Source organism: Pygoscelis adeliae, unplaced genomic scaffold, assembly GCF_000699105.1.
Source record: "Pygoscelis adeliae isolate BGI_AS28 unplaced genomic scaffold, ASM69910v1 Scaffold173, whole genome shotgun sequence".
Lineage (NCBI taxonomy): Eukaryota > Metazoa > Chordata > Aves > Sphenisciformes > Spheniscidae > Pygoscelis > Pygoscelis adeliae.
In genome coordinates, this window is record NW_008824409.1 from 60,412 (window position 1) to 67,431 (window position 7,020).

The following is a 7,020-nucleotide window of genomic DNA, read 5'->3' on the forward strand; positions in this document are numbered from 1 at the left end:
CCAAAAGCAGCGGTTTCCCTGCGGAGCTGAGCTTTGACCTGCTGTGCTCGTTGTTGTTTGCTCCTGCGGAGCGGGCAGCCCTTGGCAGCCGCCGGCCTTCGCAGGCTGACAGGGCAGGGAGGGCTCTCTCGCTGCTGTGTTTTAAGCCCCTTCTCGAGCTGAAGCGATGCAGCGGAATTGTTTTCCGTAAAGTACTTGGAACGATTAAGTAGAGGCTGTGTAGTGGCGAAGGATAGCTGGTGTTGGTTATGCTCGGCTTGCCTCGCTGTCCCTGGGTAAACATATCACTTGATTACTTGGCAATCTGTGGTCTCCCCGTTTCCTCCTGACAAATCAACATATGGAGCTCAGTGTGTATCTTAACCCTGCTCCAGTTTTATTTTTTTGCTTTGTGCTGCATTACTGTTGACATGGAAACCAACACCACTTTCTGTTCCAGAGAATTGGAAGCTAAAGCTACCAAAGAAGTCGAAAGAAAACCAAGCAGGTAAGATGCTCATTTACATTCACTCCTACAGTTCAGAACAAGAGTTGGCCTTGGGCTAGAAATCATTGTGGGCTTTATCTGGAGCTTTAATCTCATGTTAATTGTAAGGATTAAAAAAACCCTGGATCTCAAAATGTCCGCAATTGCACAGAGAAATCCCTGCAATTTTAGTTAATTCTATAGACTAAACAGCTTTTTAGCATGGTTTCTTTTGCATAACAACAATATCAGGTTCTGTAACAGAATTTCTTTAATAGGGTAGGTTTTTTAAGAGAACAATAACTTACTTTTCTGTCCTAAATTGTAGTACCTAACAATAACTAAAAATTGAATGAAGGGTTTGTTTGTTTTTTTCCTATACAGTTCAGGCAAATATTGTTGGGAGGCAAGAAATAGTTGGTTTTGGCAAGAAACTTGCTTTGAACTCAAATAAACTGTATATTGCCATATACCTTTAGGTTTTTGCCTCTCTTTCCACAAAGAGTTAAAGGCAGTGAATTTCCCATTAGCATGTAGTTTTTATTTGAGAACTTGTAGAATGGGCAGTTCCCTTTTCACATCACTTAAGATGCTCAAGAGTAAAGAGTTACGTTGAATTAAGAATTCTGTGCCAGTAATATACATCGCTTTTGTATCTAAGAGGTTATTTCTTCTGCACCGTTTATTTTTAGTGCGGTGACTTTCCTGCAAATATCTACCTCTTTTGGTTGTTTACATTCTTTGTTTTCGACTTTTGTCCTACTTTCTTTTTGTGTTCTTTTTCAATCAGACCTTAAAGGGTCTAGCAAACTTTTATGGGGACTTATACTAAGGCCACTGGAAATATGCTGAAACCCTGAATATAACTGATGGAATACTAGTTTCTGGTACCTTGCTTTTTTTCTTACTTACCGTGCCTAATCAGTCTCCAACTTCCAGACTGATTTATGATTACACTGTGAAAACTGATTGGCTTTCCCCTGCTGTCAGTGTGTATCTTCCTTCTTTTGGTAATATGCTTAAGCATGAATAATTTTTCCCATTTTGTTGCTGAAATGTATGGAATCTTTAACATACACTTAGCATTTTGCTTTTAAATACAACATCAAGGTCATTGTTAAATGGACTTTACTTGAAGAGAATGATTTCAAATTGCAACTCAGTAAGTAATCTGTCCACAAAAGGTACTAAAACGCTGGGGGGGGAGGGGGGGGGAAGGGAATTAAATCATTGGCATTCTGTGGAAAGCGCTCAGTGTATACTTGATGCCAGAAGCGATTTCAGAGCTGTATTATTTAGGTGGACAGAGTGCTAAGTTCAAAACAATATTCTGGTGCAAGTCTTCGTAAGTCAGTAGATCTTCACGTTTTTATGACCCTAAGAGAGGTCTCTTGTTACACTGGCAGTGAAAGTAAACTGTAGAACTGCCTGAACTCAGTGCTTCGTGGGGGTTAGGGACAGAGCAAGGTTCACTGAGTAAATTCTGATGTGGAATGGGTCTCCGTGTTTTCTGACACAGAGGTATATGTTTTATTCATTTAAAAGATTCAGAACTGTTTTTAAGTTAACATTAACATACCAGTTGTTTTCAGAAACGTGTATTCTAACTGGTTTATGTTTAGTCAGGGAGTTTTCATCATGTGAGCACATAACCTGATAAAACTGTGGCATGCCTACTCTGGATAGGCCTGATTAATTGTTTTACTGCTGTAGAACTCAACAGATAGCCCTCATTCTTTCTCTAATGTCCTTATTTACGAACTTATTAAATTTGCAGTGACCTAGTCAAATTGTAAAAGAGCAGATATCTTTTCCTGGGAAAGGTAAATAGACCTATGCTACAGTTTTTCGTAATCTAAAATGGCATAACGCATATATAGACTGTAAACTCCATGGGGTGTTGGCATTGCTTCATGTATGTTCTGAAGTCACCTTTGGAGTTTATGCTTATAAATTAATGGGTAGCAAATGTTGTTTTTTATCTTACTAGGAATATTGGCCTAGACTGTGGGTTTGCGATAGGATAAGTATTACAGCTTTTACTACAGCTTGCTTATGCAGTTGGAGTGATTACTGTTTTAAACTCAGGATTAACAATTTGGCTTGTTTGGCCTTTTGGAAAAGAATCTTTAGTTGGTCCACGTTCTCTTTAAAATGCATACATGCCTAGTCCTGTGCAAATATTCCTGGTCTCAAAAATAAGCATAGTGCATGATTTACAACAGTAATTCAAATAAATCTGTTGCAGACTGTATTGTCGCATAGTGTTACAAGTTAAATATCACCCGTTCGGTCTACTGCTGAACAAGAACTGTCCATTATTAACTGGAGAAATGTAAGACTTGTATTTGGTTAAAATTGCAAGCAGTAAAAATCACCATTTAGTTCTTCTGATCAAGAAATAACTTTTTAATTCTGTTTGGTAAACAGGGCTTTCCTGCCTCATTTATGTGGAACTGAGAGAAGGTAAATATCTGAAATATGTTTACAATTTTTTCCCCCAAACACAGGAATTTGACTCTTACTTCACAAGCATGCAAATTATAGGGAAGATTCAGACACTGCTTTCATTCACCTGTGTTTCTGCTCCGGAGATTCCATCTGCATTATTTGCAGACCATCCATGTTCTGGGAGAGCAAACTTTTTACCTAAAATCACTTATACCTCTAGATTTCATCCATGTGTTCTACTAAATTACTACTGTACAATTTTGTTTTTAACTCTTCATGTTAGAATAACCACCGTATTTCCATGAGGCTTTCCTTATTTGCTGTAGAAAAAAAATGAGATGGCTCAATGATAGGGGCATAGAGAAACAGTGAGAAATGTAGTCATTTCTGTTGATATTTAAGCATTTGATTTTCTGTTTGGTTTTTGGGGGTGGGGGTTTTTTCCTGATAAACTTCTTATGGGAAGACTTCGGCTGTCAAATGGGATGAGTTTATTGCAGAGGCACAGCATTCTGTTTGTACTTTTCAAGACCTTCAGAGATACTTAGGCAAAATCATGCATTCCTTTCTTCTCTGCACACGCTTTTCAGGTCGTGCGTAATTGTCAGGTTGTCCCCATACGGTAACTTGCATTTACCTTTTCTTTTTCTAGTCTTACAGCAAACCCATTGTGCAGTATACGTCTTGACTCTGCGTTAATAAAACTGAAGCAGTCTAGAGTATGGGCGGTCTTACGGTTAAGACGCTGGACTTTGCAGTCGTTTGGGTTTGTGCATCTGTTACAGATATCCTATATGACCAGTGTGGTTATGGAGAAGCAGTTTCATCTATCTTCTTCGGTTCTCCATTTGCTAAATGGAGATAGGGATTGTTTATTGCTGCTGCTGAAGTCTTGTGTATTTAGATTATGAACTTCTTGGGAGAGGGATTTGTCTTTTGTATGCTTGTATAGCAGTGAACATCTCAGATGAAACTTCAGGGCAAAACTGTAACACAAACATTGTTCCAGAACTATGGCGTATTTATAGTGCTTGTAGTTTGGAACATAGTTCTGTTGAGACAGCTCCTGTATTAAGAAAACGGGAGAGATGAGTGTATTCCAAGTAATTGGTAGTGGTAGACATGGTAGTTAGAATTCTATCACTTCACTTTTAGGATGATAACTTAAAGACTGAAGTATTTAAAAGCAAAAAAGAAAGTAGCTGACACACATCTACTAATTAATTATTCATTGAAGTAATTGTTTCAGTTTTTAGCTTGGCAGCACCTCTTCTATATGTTAATAGCTGGAAGGAATTCACACACACACACACACGCGCGCGCGCGGGACATCTGTAAATAATTGTTCTTGTTTTGTTACCGGTGCCTGAGGCTTTCTTTGCTCCTGTGTAGTATGCTGAGTGGTTTTAGTTGACAAAGTGTTTCCCTTTAAGGCACTAGTGGGTTTTGTTGGGTTTTTTTTCTGTTAACTTCAAAGTACTGGTTTCTATTCCATAAACTTGAAGAGTGCTCTTTTTGGTGTAGTATGCTATTTTGTGGGAAGCATTGATAAGGAATCGGAGGATCCATTTTTAATCAACATACACATTTTATAATTGATTCTTGTGTAATGATGGTTTAATAGAAAAGCTAGCTATTGTTTTTCTATAGAATCTGATAAGAAATTTTTATTGGCAGTTGTATGTAATTACATAATTTCAAAAAATTTGAAGATTAGGGAACTTGTAGGTCAGAATACAGAAAAATTATCAAAACTTAGTCTCAGCAATATGTTTGAAAGTCTGTGTAGAATATCCGACATAGGTTGAATACATAGTGCGTGCATGCATACATTTACTGTCTTTCCAGATACTTAAATGTAGTTATCTGTCAGTGTTCCACCTGTAGCATTGCAAGTTAATTTATAACTAGAAGAAAAGCAAATGGTGGAAAGGATTTATTTATTTCCCCCCAAAATTTATTTTATATATAATTGTCACTGGAAATTTTAGAGTGGTTTCAAAAGCCACTGTGTATGATCGCTTCCAATTCTTACTTTTATGTTTACTCCATGTAGTAGATGGTTAAAAGGTAAAAATCCATAAATAGTTAATGCAGAAGTTGATGGTTGGGGATTCAGTAGCGGGTGTGCTATCAGTGTCTCCTGCATCCTGCTGTCAATAAATAGGCTGAATGATGCGCATCCTTTTGAGAAACGGACTGATAAATCTCTTTTTACCTTCAGTTAGTAACACAGGGCCAGTAAGAGGTTGCCTAGTTGTTTAACTGGTCTCCTTTGTCCAGCGGCAAAGCGCTCTCCCTGCTTGACCCCCCTGCCTGCTGTTGGTTGGGACCAGCACGGCTTTTGGTCGCTCGATGTGTCCAGCATGGAGGGCCATCGCACGACAGCAAAACCCCCCCGTGCAGCCTGCAGTGTTTGAAGTGCTTCAAATGACACCAAACATGCAATACCTCTGGGAGAATCCTTTCACAGCCTCAGGGCTACTGAAAGCACTTGTTGGGGATGGTAGCAGTGTCTTTACAAATGTGCTAGCACCATCTTGTGGGGCAGTGTGACTTTAATGTGGTTAGAAGGTGGTTTTCGAAGGTGTCTGCTTGACTAGCAAACACTGTACGTGAGCATCTGTTAGTAGTGCTGGCATCTTTAGCAGCATTTGTGGTGAGCATTCCTAACTGTTAGTGCTAGCTTGAAAAATCTGGAAACCCAACGAATGCAGTTCTGTTGCTTAGGTAGTGCGGTTTTGGTGAATGCTAAGTAACAGGCATTAATGGTGAATGACGACCTGTTTTATTTTGGTGTTGAAATTTGCTGTGTGCAAGTAATATACGCTTTCATTCAGAGATAAATATTGAGTTCAAATCATAATAATGCAGTGCTGTGTCTTAGATATTAATTTGTGTCAGAATTCTCCTCATAACCATAATTTCCTCAGTGAGATGACTAGAATTGTAATTTTATTGTGGAATAACATGTTTCCCTTTTGTATATTATAACAGCAAAGATAGCATGCTGCACAAACATTAATTATTGCATGCTCAGTATGTCTTCCAGGGAAAATATGGGTATACTCGATTCTCCTGTTCTGTAACGTGAGAATAAATATGCCTATTTCAGCCCAGATATTTTTACAGTGCCAAGCTGGTGTTTTTGAAATTAAAGATTAATAGAACTTTTTTCAAGAACTAAATAATAAGTAAAATATGATTTGATGTAAATATTACCTGAAATGTTTACATTTTAAGCGTTACAGCTTTTTTCGAGTTCACAAGCCAAATAACAAATCGAACCATACAAAAATAAAATTAGCACCATCAAAACTTAAGACAAAGAAGTAGTAATGAATGCTGACTGTAGAAGTAAGAACGTAGCTGCTCTTCCTTTAATGGCATGTGATTGTGTTAGTAATGAAGTGAAAGACTTCGTATCAAAAATCACCCAGAATCGCAAGACACTTTCTGTCTTGCCAAAGTGATACCTGTTCTAGATTAAAAAGTCTTTTCTTTAAAATGGCTTAACTGAGTAAAGCGTTTTGGTAGTTTGCCCCCCCCCCCCAAGCAAGAATTGTGCTGAGTGAGGTACATATAATTGTAGAAAAATTTTTTTTTATATAAATAATGGTAAATATTTATCTGACACTCAGTCTATTAAAAATTATGCAAATAATAGCAGCTTCTACTCGTGTGTTCTCAGAGCCATCAAATGTGCAGTCTCTCCTGAGATCAAGATCCATTTTCATTTGGTCTCACTTGAAAATAAAGCACCTTTCAAGTTAAGCTATTTAAATGGAAGGCCTTTGCTCCAGTCTCAAATGTGACTTTAGTATAGCATGGGTATTTTATTTTCAGCTGATCTAAATTGAAAAATAAGGTTTGCATTTCTGCTAAGACCATTTAACCTTGAGCAAGCTAATCCAATTATATAGGAGGAAAAGGAAATTCCTTGTACATGTGTTTTAGTGAAAGTTGGATGGCTGATAGGGGATGTGATAGAAGTCTGTTTATATACTCATGTTATGAATCAGAATTCTCAGTCATTGCTTGTCATTTGGCCAGCTGATGGACCAAGCGTGCTGCTACAAGCACTTTTGCCATGTGAGGTCAAT

General features: G+C 37.9%; 1 protein-coding gene across 7 annotated transcripts in view; it reads left to right on the top strand.

Moving 5' to 3' along the window:
* Positions 1 to 416: 416 nt before the first annotated feature.
* Positions 417 to 7,020, top strand: part of TNRC6A (trinucleotide repeat containing 6A) — a 53,178-nt gene continuing 46,574 nt past the window's right edge. For all 7 annotated transcript variants that reach the window (XM_009320491.1, XM_009320493.1, XM_009320494.1 and 4 more), the window contains exons 1-2: positions 417 to 487; positions 2,897 to 2,932. The gene's annotated coding sequence lies outside the window, so the exon portion shown is untranslated. The remainder of the gene's footprint in view (positions 488 to 2,896; positions 2,933 to 7,020) is intronic.